The 13,115-nt window shown below is 42.3% G+C and overlaps 1 protein-coding gene across 1 annotated transcript in view; it reads right to left on the reverse strand.

Moving 5' to 3' along the window:
- PTPRC (protein tyrosine phosphatase receptor type C) overlaps nt 1-13,115 on the reverse strand; it is a 230,074-nt gene that overhangs the window by 63,649 nt on the left and 153,310 nt on the right. The window lies entirely within an intron of this gene.

Consider the following 13,115-nt stretch of genomic DNA (forward strand, 5'->3'; position numbering starts at 1 on the left):
AGTGGCATTCCTTGCATATCTGGTACCTGTGGACAAAAAAAAAAATGTACTTTCCCCTCCCACCCTCAGCCACAAAAATGATTTGAGTTAAGAAAGCAACGTGGCACAAAATTGTGCTAACAGGGGGAGGGGCTTAAAAAGGCATAGTGAAATAAAACTTGAGCCTACTCCCCCTATACACAGCACACATATGCCATCGTCATTTTAACCAAAAAACATGCTTTAATGACTGTGCCTCAAGCAAGAGATTAACAGACACTTACAGTACATACCACAGCACACTAAAAAAAAATGAAATAGTTATATTGCATATGCTTTTCTACACACAGTCTACCACAAAGAGGAACTTCAGGAGTAATGTATTTAGATTGCAGTGGTTAGGAGGATGTTAAATACAGCCCAGCATACAGAGTGCAGTAGTCAGCAATATGAAATGTACAACACAGTGTCTATAGTGTAGGACAGAGATCTCTCACTACAGACCAACCCTGGTACAAACCTCCCAATACAGACACCCCACAGTACAGACCCCAGCATGCCCCTCTAGTACAGACCCTTCAACGCAAACACCCCTCCCCTCAATACAGATAACCCCTTCCTTCACAGTACAAACCCCTCAGTGAAGACATCCCCTGCCCAATACAGATACCCACCCCCACTTTCCTGGGACAGACTTCTCAGTATAGACACCCCGCTCCCGACCTCTCAGAATAGGCTTCCAGCTGCAGCCCAGATGAGGAAAACAGTTCAGACAGAGGGGAAATCCTTCCCTCCCCTCTGTTATTTGACAGAAGCCAAGAAAGAGACTCCCCTTGGCTCTGGACTGTTGCTGTCAAAGAAGCAGCGGGTGCTGACTCTCTGGGGGTGCTGTGGCCTTGCGACACAACATTTTTTTTGTGTTGTGTTGCATGGCAGTGCAGAATCCCACTGAATGCCCACTGAACCCGCCATCCCCTTAGTACACCACTGTAAAAATATATTCGAGTCAAACATCCACTCATGCGCAGGAGAATTTAAAATAACAAAAACTTCCTCTAAATATAGTTGGATAGTTGAAGCATATTCGTTTTACCTCACATTACTCCCTACACACTCAAACAAATAAGGCCCATAGAATAACATTTGCTGAACAGACAAACACAGTAGAAAATGCCAGGAAGTACATTAGAATGTTTGGTTAACCTGACCAGAAGTATGGGCATTAGGGATAAAGTTCAGATTAGCTCTTCCTTAGGGTGTTTTCCCAATAATTTTGTGGGTTTGAGACCCTGTGATACTGATGAATTTCCCCAGACTGAATTTTATTGCACCCATAATGCCCTGTCTGCCCTTTAGACTCTGGTTTTGTATGTGTCAGTGCCCTCATTATGAAAGGGGGGGGGCATTTGTTAGTGTGTTTTGGAGCATTGTAAGGAGCTGACAATAGTAGAATACGGAGAGATAATAGTGTGCTATACTGTGCTATATGGTGCCCCACTGTGCCATTTTGTTCTAATATACTGTAAATTGCAGTGCTGGGCTACATATTCCTGTGTAGTACCATGTGCCCACAAGTCAGAGACACAAAGTGCTTTTTAGGACTACCCTTTTGTGTGTGTCAGCTACAACTGTGGTGTCTGTGTGTGTGTTTGGAGTTGTTTTTGTGGTTCCCATAATTTAAAGTTTGCCTATATATATATATATATATATATATATATATATATATATATATATATATACAGTACTATGCAAACATTTTAGGCAGGTGTCAAGAAAAATAAGAATGCTTTCAAAATGTATATTTTATAATTGTTTATTTTTATCAATTTACACAATACAAAGTAAGGGAACAGAAGAAAATTTTAAATCAAATCAATATTTGATGTGACTACCCTTTGGCTTCAAAGCAGCATCAATTCTTACACTTGCACAAAATCAGGGATTTTGTAGGATTAGAGTCAGGTATGATTAATCAATTATACAAAGCAAGTGCTAATGATCATCAATTTTCTTTTCTAGTTTGAAACACAGTCATTAACTGAAACAAATACAGCTGTGTAGGAGGCTTAACATTGGGGGAGGAACAGCCAAACTCTGCTACTAAGGTAAGGTTGTGGAAGTTACACATTTCATATCACAGATCATACACCATGGTAAGGCTGAGCACAGTAACAAGACACAAGGTAGTTATACTGCATCAGCAAGGTCTCTCCCAGGCAAAGATTTCAAAGCAGACTGGGGTTTCTAGATGTGCTGTTCAAGCTTTTTTGAAAAAGCACAAAGAAATGGGCAATGTTGATGACCATAGATGCAGTGGTCGGCCAAGGAAACTTAATTCAGCAACTGAAAGACATATCATGCTTAATTTCCTTAGACAACAGATGTCCAGCAGTGCCATCAACACAAAACTGGCAGAATAAAGTGGGACCCAGGTACACCCATCTGCTGTCTGGAGAAGTCTGCCCAGAAATGGTCTTCATGGAAGAATTGTGGCCAAAAAGCCATACCTCCAACGTGGAAACAAGACTTAGCGACTTCACTATGTATGTAAACATGGGAACTGTTGTTTAGAAAATGGAAGCAGGTGCTCTGGATTGATGAGTAAAAACGTGAAATATTTGGCTGTAGCAGGAGGCAGTTTGTTCACCAAAGGGCTGGAGAGGAGTACAATAATGGGTGTCTGCAGGCATCAGTAAAGCATGGTGGAGGTTCCTTGCATGTTTGAGGCTGCATTTCTGCAAATGGTGTTGGAGATTTGGTCAGAAACAATGGTGTCCTCAATGCTGAGAAATACAGGCAGATACTTATTCATCATGCCATACCATCAGGAAGGCCCCAAATGTATTCTACAGCAGGACAAGGACCCAAAACATACCTCCAATATCATTAAGAACTATCAGCGTAAAGAAGACTTCAGCGTAAAATAAGAACAAGGAGTCCTGGAAGTGATGGTTTGGCCCTCACAGAACCTTGATCTCGACATCATCGAGTCTGTCTGGGATTACATAAAGTAACAGAAGGATTTGAGGCAACGTACATCCCCAGAAGATCTGTGGTTAGTTCTCCAAGATGTTTGGAACAACCTACCTGCTGAATTCCTTCAAAAACTGTGTGCACAAGTAAAGTTGTACCTAGAAGAATTGAGGCTGGTTTGAAGCCAAAGGGTGTTCACACCAATTATTGATTTGATTTGGATTTATCTTTTGTTTATTTACTTTGTATTTACTTTTGTTAATTGAGGGTAGTGTTCATCAATTCGATTGTGTGTGACTGCTGTGTCTACCAGACAGCCCTGTAACAAGAGATCTTGAAAAACAACAGAATTAAAAACAGAAGAAAGAAAGGCTAAAAAAAAGACAGCAAATGTGGCCATCACATCTAAGAAAAATTGGGAATTTGCCATATATATTTATGTTGGCTTTTGGGTTTAACACTGCTTTAAAATTGCTTTAACCCATAAAATGGCAACAAATTTAAGTACTCTAAATGTTAAATAAGTGACACTTTGAAAGCTGCTACATGTCATTAGTTTAGAGTTAACCATGAATAATGGGCCTAGAATTATTGCTCTCACTAGTGTCTCAATACTCTTTTCTGAAGCTAACGGAGCACAGATTGCAATCCATTGACTTCTATCCCGGCCACAGCAGATGTGGAAACTGACAACAGGATGCAGAAATTAGTGAGGGTGAATACTCCTACCTAAACATTTTTTACCTTAATCCAGGGAATGCATAAAGATAAAAAATGTTTAGGCTTTTCAACAAGCAAAAGGCATTTTCTTTAACACAACGACCACAGTATGGCAACAAACCAAGGAATTGTTCAATGTCAGAAGGTCTTAAAACAATGTTTCAACTGTGAAAGAGTATTTATTTTGAAGCAGAATCAGCTTGAAGCCAAGTCGATGTGGGTAGCTTGCAAGCATCATGCCCCCAATGTTCCTGGAATGGTACTCATGTGTAGGGATGGGCAAACCGTTCGGCCTGAGCATGAGTTTGGGCCGAACATTGACTGTTCGCCCGTTCGATGAACACCCAAATTATTGGTGCGTTTGACCACTTGTTCGGCCCACCGAATGACCATATTGCACTGCGCCGCCGCACAGTGCATTGGAAGCCCTGATTTGCTGAAGTGGTGAAAGCCATGAATGGAGAAAGTAATGAAGACTCTATCTAGTCATGGCTCATTGCTCTTAATCCCACACTATAAAAGTATTCTTTCAATAGCGGCCATTTGTAGTGTGTTATCGGTGTGAAGAGAGATAGAACAGGGCTCTGCTCAGTGCTACTAGAGAGTTAGAGTGCTATAGCGTGTGATTCTGATTCTATTGTCAGTGTAGAATATCAGTTTAGTGTGAATCTAGTGATAGTTCAGTCAGTGTAAGTGTAGTAAACGTTCATTTTTACTTTAGAGTAAATCTAGTGATAGTTCAGTCAGTGTGACTGTAGTGACCTGACCATTCATTTTTACTTTAGTGTCAGTTTGTTTTTTTCAGGGCAGGTTTACTACATTATAGTTCAGTGCGTTACTGCACGTTTTACAAAGTTTATTTCCGTGTTACTGCATGTTTAACGCAGTATAATTCTGCGCGTTACGTGTCGTTTAACGCAGTATATTTCAGTGCATTACATGTCATTTAACGCAGAGCAAATTTCTGTGCGCTACGTACTGTTTAACCCACTATATTTCAATGCGTCACTGCACATTTAATGCAGTACATTTCTGTAAGTCATTGCACGTTTAACGCAGTATATTTCTGTGCGTTATGTGCAGTTTAACGCAGTATATTTCAGTGTTTTACTGCACGTTTAACGCAGTATATTTCTGTGCGTTAGTGCACATTTAAGCAGTATATTACTGTGCTTTATTGCACATTTGATGCAGTATATTTCTCTGCGTTACTGCAGGTTTAACGCAGTATATTTCTGTGTATTACTGCATGTTTCACGCAGTGCACATTTAATGCAGTATATTTCTGTGCCTTACGTGCCATTTAACACAGTATATTTCTGTGATTTACTGCACGTTTAACGCAGTATCTTTCAGTGTGTTACTGCACGCTTAACGCAGTATATTTCTGTGCATTAGTGCACATTTAAAGCAGTATATTTCTGTGCTTTATTGCACATTTGACGTAGTATATTTCAGTGCCTTACTGCACGTTTAACACAGTATATTCCTGTGCATTACTACACGCTTAACACAGTACATTTCAGTGCGTTACTGCACGTTTAACGCAGTGCACATTTAATGCAGTATATTTCAGTGCGATACATGTCATTTAACGCAGTATATTTCAATGCAATACGTTTAATGCTGAATATTTCTGTGCGTTATTGCCCATTTAACGCAGTATATTTCTGTGCATTAGTGCATGTTTAATACAGTATATTTCTGTGCGTTGCTGCACATTTAACACAGTATATTTCAGTGCGTTATGTGCCGTTTAACCACTTCAGCTCTGGAAGGTTTTACTCCCTTAATGACCAGGCCACTTTTTGCAATTCGGCACTGCGTTATTATAACTTAAAATTGCGCTGGTCGTGCGATGTTGTACCCAAATACAATTGATGTTCTTTTTTCCCACAAATAGAGCTTTCTTTTGGTGGTATTTGATTACCTCTGCGGTTTTTAGATTTTGCGCTATAAACACAAAAAGAGAGACAATTTTGAAAAAAAAACACAATATTTTTTACTTTCTGCTATAAAACATTCCCAATGAAAAAATGTAAAAGATCACATTTTTTTATCAGTTTAGGCCAATTTGTATTCTGCTACATATTTTTGGTTAAAAAAAAAACCAAAAAGTGTATATTAATTGGTTTGCACAAAAGTAATAGCGTTTACAAACTATGGGATTGATTTTTGGACTTTTTTTTATTAGTAATGGTGGCGATTAGCAATTTTTAAGCGGGACTGCGACATTGCGGCAGACAAATCTGACACTAAGTGACACTTTTTGGGGACCAGTGACATTAGTACAGTAATCAGTGCTAAATATTATGCACTGTTACTGTATAAATGACACTCAAAAAAAGGGGTTAATACTGGAGGTGATCAAGGGGTTAAGTGTGAACCTAATTGTGCTTACTAAATATGGGGGGGGGGGGCTCTGTGAAAGGCACACAGAGATCGGTGTTTCAGTTAAGCTGAGACACACAATCTTACTGCCTGCTTTGTTTACATATACAGGCGGCTCTCCTGTCAGTTTCCCCGAAAATTGTTGGAGGCCGGCGGTGATCGAGCCTGCTCCTCCTGCGGCCTGGCTCCCGCTGTGTCTAATCACCACGTGCAAATAATCATGTAGATCTATGTGGTTATGCGCAGCCGAGCCGCCCTGCTGCAGTAAATCTGCGTTACTGCATGTTTAACGCATTATTTTTTTGTGTGGTAGTGCACATATAACACAGTATATTTCTGTGTGTTAGTGCACGTTTAACGCAGTATATTTCTGTGAGTTAGTGCACATTTAACGCAGTATATTTCTGTGCTTTACTGCACATTTAATGCAGTATATATTTGTGCGTTAGTGCACGTTTAACGCTGTAAATTCCTGTGCGTTACTGCACATTTAATGAAGTATATTTCTGTGCTTTATCGCACATTTAACATAGTATTTTTCTGTGCGTTAGTGCACGTTTAACGCAGTATATTTCTGTGCTTTACTGCACATTTAACATAGTATATTTCAGTGCGTTACGTGCCGTTTAACGCAGTATATTTCAGTGCCTTGGTGCACGTATAACGCAGTGTATTTCAGTGCATTACTGCACGTTTAAAGCAGTATAATTCTGTGCGTTAGTGCGCGTTTAACGCACTATTTTTCTGTGCATTACTGAATGTTTAACGCAGTATATTTTGTGTGTTACATGCCGTTTAACGCAGTATATTTCTGTGTGTTACTGTGCATTTAATGCAGTATATTTCAGTGTGTTACGTGCCATTTAACACAGTATATTTCTGTGCATTAGTGCACGTTTAACGCAGTATATTTCTGTGCATTACTGCACGTTTAACGCAGTATATTTTTGCGTTACTGTATGTTAAACGCAGTATATTTCTGTGCATAAATGCAGTTTTACTGCACTACATTGTAGGATGAAGGTGGAGTGTGTCTGTGTAGTGAGTACTCAGGTTAAAGTGCACCAAACACCACTTTTCATGGATTAAAGTGCATCCACGTATAAATTTCCACATCTTTACTACATTTTGTCAAAAAGCATCTTCCCATCATGTCTGGGAGGCCAATAAGGAGAAGCAGATGTTCCCATGGCACTGTGAGGGGTCAGCATCGTATGTGTCCACAGGCAAAGGTAGACGTAGTCAGTCCTTCGACAGGGCATCATTTCTTCTGTTTAGTGATGTTGCCCGTGCTATCCAGCCACAGCAATGAGAGGAGGTGGTGGACTGGCTTACTAAACCATCCTCATCCTCCATCACCTAAGCGGAGACTAGTGTGCAGTCCACTGCAGCTGCCAGAGTGGCTAAATCTGCCTCCTTGACCATAACTATTCCTGCCATAGCCCCAGCATCAGGCATGGAGGAGTCAGCTGAGTTATTTGAACACAGCTGACTCCTTGTTCCTGACGTCAGCCACTTGCTCCTTGACGATGCACAGCCATTACTTGATTCAGATGTTGGTTCTGAGGTTGAGGAAGGTAGGAACATGAGCTTACAGAGAGGGGAGAACACTGGTACACAAATTGACAGCCATGTTTCCCCACCCGCAGAGTATTGCCAAGTTGTTTCCAGTGGTAAGGAGGATGGAGAAGATGATGATGATAAGGTCACTGACGCTACTTGGGTCTTGGAGAGAGCAGGGGAGGAAAGTGAGGGTGAGGCACAACCCCAATGAGGCAGCCATCATGTAAGAGTAGAGAGCAGAAAACCCTATTCTATCACACTGTGGAGCTGTAACCTCCCGGCACCCTTCCCACAGCTCAGCTGTCTGGGCCTTTTTTTAGCACATGTGCAGCCAATCCAACTGTTGCAATTTGCAAACTTTGTCTCAAGCACATCAACCGTGGCAAAAACATCAGCCACTTGGGTACTACATGCTTGACAAGGCATTTAACCTCCCACCACTCATTGCCAAGAGTATCTGAAAGCCACACAAAAGGGACAAAATTCTGTTCCTCCTCCTTGCTCACCTCAGTCTACCTCCACTATACCTCATGACCTCTCAGCAGCCTCCACTGACAAGGATAATGGTATAGCGCAGGGTTTGCCAGGTCCTGGCAGCACATCTGCCAGTAGCAAACCACCATCTGTAGACTATAGCCGGCCCTATCTGCTGCAGTGAAAAAAACATACAGTCACCCCTTAGACAGGGAAAGTTGACACATGTGCCATGTTTGGCACATGTCCTCAATTTGGTGTGCAGCGTTTCCTAAATAGGTACCCAGGGTTGGAAGATCTGCTAAAGCAGGCCAGAAGAATCTGTAGCCATTTCAGGCCATCATATACAGCCAATGCTCGGCTGGCTGACATGCAGTGGGAATTGCACCTTCCCATAAACCGCCTGATTTGTGACATGCCCACCAGGTGGAACTCGACTTTGGTAATGCTGATGTGGCTGCACATGCAGCAGAGGGATGTCAATGAGTACCTGTGTGAGTATGGCACAACGACAGCCTCAGGCCGGCTGAACTTTTTTTCTCCCCATGCCAATGGCTGCCGATAAAGGATGCATGCACTTTACTGTCACCATTCGAGGAGGCCACAAGAATGATGAACCGTGACAATGCATGCATCAGTAACACAATCCCTGTTGTGCTCCTGTTGGAGCAGACTCTGCGTGGCATTATGGTCAGGGCACTCGATGCAGAGCAGTGGGAGGAAGAGGTGGACTTCCTTTCTCAAGGCCCGTTTTCTGCAGACACCATTCTTCCTACACCACAGAACGCACAAAAGGAGCAGGAGGAGGAGAATAATTCTGGCAGTTTTGGAGGTATTGAAGCAGAGGAAGATGTACGTCAACCCTCAACAGATGGTTTTCAATCGCAGAACCCTTGGCGGTTGTACGTGGCTGGGAGGATGCAGTTCCAGATACTGTACTCCTCAGTGACCCTGAGGAGTCTGCTTCTCATGCCTCTGCACACTTGTGGTGCATGGGCTCCCTCATGCTTCAAAGCCTGCGAAAGGACCCAAGAATATGTGGCATCAAGAAAAAGGATCACTATTGGTTGGAAACCCCTTTTTGACCACCATTACAAGGGGAAAGTCTCAGAACTCACCCCATCCCCACAGAGGGTGCAGAAGATGAAATCTCTTGAGGACACTTTAAAGAGGAATTTAGCTAATGCTTTTCCCAACTCTGGTAGGTTACAGTGTCAGGGAAAACATAGTTTTGAGGCTTCTGCTGGCCAAGAGAGGAGCCGCCTAAGTGATGCATTTCAAATTTTTTTTAGTCCTCGCCGCCCAGAGCTCTCAGCTTCCACATCCCATCGTCAGCATCTGCATCATATGCTGGACAATAATCTCGGGGCGGAAACAGAGATGGAAAGCTTTCCAGATGATGATCCACTGGGTATTGGATCATGAGAATAGACCACTGGTCCGAACTTGGCCAGTATGCAATTGAGCTGCTGGGCTGCCCTGCATCCAGCGTGCTTTCCAAACGGACATTCAGTGCTGATGGAGGTTTTGTTACTGATGATAGAACGTGTCTGTCCACAGACTCCGTGGATCGTCTGACAGTTATCAAAATGAATCAGTCCTGGATTACCAGCAGCTCTGAAGCCCCTGATGCCGATGTCACTGATTAAGTGTTTTTGGGATGTAGAATATCTGCAAGACTTCTAGGCTGCCTAGTGTTGTGGGTGTTGATTTCATCTGGAAAAATTGTTTTGATGTAGGTTTCATGGGCACAATTAACACCCAAAGACCAATTTTTCTGCACCTATTTGACAGGTGCATATCATTTAAATTTTTGACAGCAAGGACGACTCTTGCTTTCATCAAGAGTACCTCTTTAGGGTTACAGTGGGAAAGCGCCACAGATACCAAAAAAATAATTGTCCGCACCTGTTTGACAGGTGCATATAATTTCAATTTTTGACAGCAAGGCCAATTCTTCTATAGTACCTCTATAGGGTTACGGTGTGAAGGTGCCACAGACACCCAAAGGCCAATTTTTCCACACCTTTTTTGACAGGTGGATATCATTGAAATTTTTGACAGCAAGGCCAATTCTTGCTTTCATCAAGAGTACCTCTATAGAGTTACGGTGTAAAGGCACCTTCGACACACAAAGACCAATTTTTCTGCACCTGTTACTTCTATCCAAAGTCTGCAGAAGAGACATCAGAATTTATCCAAAAAATCTTGAATCTTGTTCCCAGTGCACTACATTGTGGCCTCATCATACAGACTGGCTCCCCATCTGTTGTTTACAAAATAAAGAAAGCTTGCAGGGAAATGTCCTTTTTTTGGCTTTATAAATGCAATTATTTCTGCAGCAGCTGTACACAGTACAGATGTGCCACTTTACAGGTAGACTAAGTGCCGGTTCACGCTAGTGCGATGCCAGGCATCGCATGTGTTCGCGCCACATTGAGATGTCTGTGCGATGCTATTTCAGCCATACAAAATGTATGGCTGAAATCACATCGCATTCGCACCAAAATGGCGCAGGACCCTTTTTGTGGTGCGCACTGGAATCAGAAAGCATAGGTGTTCACATTCGATTCCTGCACCATTTCACAGTTCGCACTGTGATCTGCGAACCAATTTGAGGGTGTCATTAACTTTACATTGACACCCCCAGCGATTTGCAGATCTCAGTGTGAACCACTGTGCGATTCTGGTGTGATGCGGGAACCTGCACGGATTTGCAGAGTTTCCCGCATCGCACCAGTGTGATCTGAGACTAAGAGGGCGGCTCCCCAGGCACTATATTGAAAGGAATTTTTGATTTTTATAGTTATTTCTCATTTTGATGCTTTCACTTTAAGCATCAGTAAAATCACTGCTCTTTTAAAAATGACTTATTTACAAGCATTTTTTTTCATTGATACATGAGTACCCGGACCCCACAACTATTGAATGCCCAATTACTTGCATATAATCCTTCAAAATGGGTACTTTTGATTTTTCCAGTCCGGGTCCCATAGACTTTAATGGGGTTTGTTATTCGGTTCCGAACTTTCCCAATGCTCGAAAGTTCTGGTGCGAACCGAACAGGGGGTCATTCGGCCCATTACTGTTTGTGCATTTGTTTTTCTTATATGGTTATTGTTATTTGTCTGATAAAAAGATGTGAATAGCCTCAAAGTCAAAGACAAGGAAGTACCACATAAGCAGCGCTTAAATGAGTGCATACATGAACCATATGTGCAAAATACAGCAATCAAGTGAGATAGATGTACTAGTAATAAATACAAAAGTCCATCTTGACCAATCGGAAAGGGGATGACCCGTCACCATGAAGTGAAAAGATAATGGATGGCAAACTTCCACCACACCGCGTGACCCCTAGAAAGCGCTTTGGAAAAAAGGAAGGATGTTGTGATTCGCCCTGCTGATAAGGGTGGAGGGGTAGTCATTCTAGACAAGTCCTTCTATGATCAACAACTATCTTCAATGTTAGCGGATGATGCGACCTACGACCTCTTGGACGGGGATCCCACTAAGAGATTTCGTAGAGAATTGGACGATCTGGTGGATTTCGGATATTATAATCGTATATTATCCAAAAAGGAAAAGAGGTATTTGAAGCCTAGCTTCAATCGTATACCCACTATATACACCCTTCCTAAAGTCCATAAGGACCAGGTAAATCCGCCAGCTCGTCCGATTGTTAATAGCATCAATTCCGTCACGTCAAGAGTGGGTGAATACTTGGACACCTTCCTCCAGGATAGTGTCATTCAAACTAAATCATATTTGAAGGACACTAAGGATTTTCTCTTAGCACTCCAAGATATTAATGTTTTGGGTGCAGAGGAAGTCTACTTGGTGACAGCAGACGTATCGTCTCTGTATACTATTATACAGCATGACGACGCTCAGCTAGCCCTAAATTGGGCCCTTGCACAAAGAGACGATATCCCAGGTGCTCAGAAGAGGTTCCTAGGCCGGGTTTTATGCTACTGCCTCTCCCATAATTATTTTTGGTATGGGAGTAAATTTTACATACAAAAAAGAGGCGTAGCTATGGGGGCTAAATATGCTCCCAGCCTAGCGAACCTCTTCATGAGCGAGTGGGAGGACAGATACATCTATGCAGGCCGTAAAAAGGAATTGGTATTATACCGTCGGTACATAGATGATCTGTTTTTTATATGGGCTGGATCTGAGGAATCCCTTAGATCATTTGCAGATCATCTGAATACCAACTCCAATAATATTAAATTGGAGTACTGTTGGAGTACAGAAAGTGTGCACTACCTTGATGTAGAAGTTATGATCCAACAGGGGCAGGTGACCACCAAGGCCTATTTCAAGCCCACTGATAGAAATGGCTATCTCCCTATGTTCAGTGGGCACCATCCTCTGTGGCTCAGGAATATACCCAAGGGGCAGTTCCTGAGGATACGCAGGAACTGTTCTAGGGATTCTGATTTCCATAGCCAGTCAAAAATCATCAAGGACCGCTTCCTGGAAAAGGGGTATGATGGTCTGAGGCTGGAAAAAACTATACAAGAAACCAGCAAGTTGTCACAAGCCATGTGCCTACAGGGACGAACTACCTCAAAAAGTCTGAATCATGAATGGGGTTTCATAACTGACTATCATGAACAATTTAGGGAGGTTGAGGAAATCTTTCATAAACATTGGAGAATTTTGACGATGGATAAAGTTTTGGGGGCGGTTATCCCTTCCAAACCTGCCTTTATCTATAGAAAATGCCCGTCGTATGGTGATCGTGTCGTCAAAAAGGTCTTAGATCCACCAAAAAAGCCCACCATGTTTTGGGACAGAAATGGCTTCTTTTCTTGTCGTAGGTGCATTTCCTGTAGACAGGTTACAGATAGACAAAGAGGCAAAACTTCCTTCACTTCTAGCGGGAATGGCAGAACATTTGAAATTACAAAATTAATCACGTGCCAGTCCACACATGTGGTATACGGTCTAGAATGCCCTTGTGGGAAGTTGTATATTGGACGGACTAAAAGGACCCTTTCAAAGAG

The sequence above is a fragment of the Pelophylax lessonae genome (assembly GCF_965119305.1).
Source record: "Pelophylax lessonae genome assembly, chromosome: 8".
In the NCBI taxonomy this organism is placed as follows: Eukaryota; Metazoa; Chordata; class Amphibia; order Anura; family Ranidae; genus Pelophylax; species Pelophylax lessonae.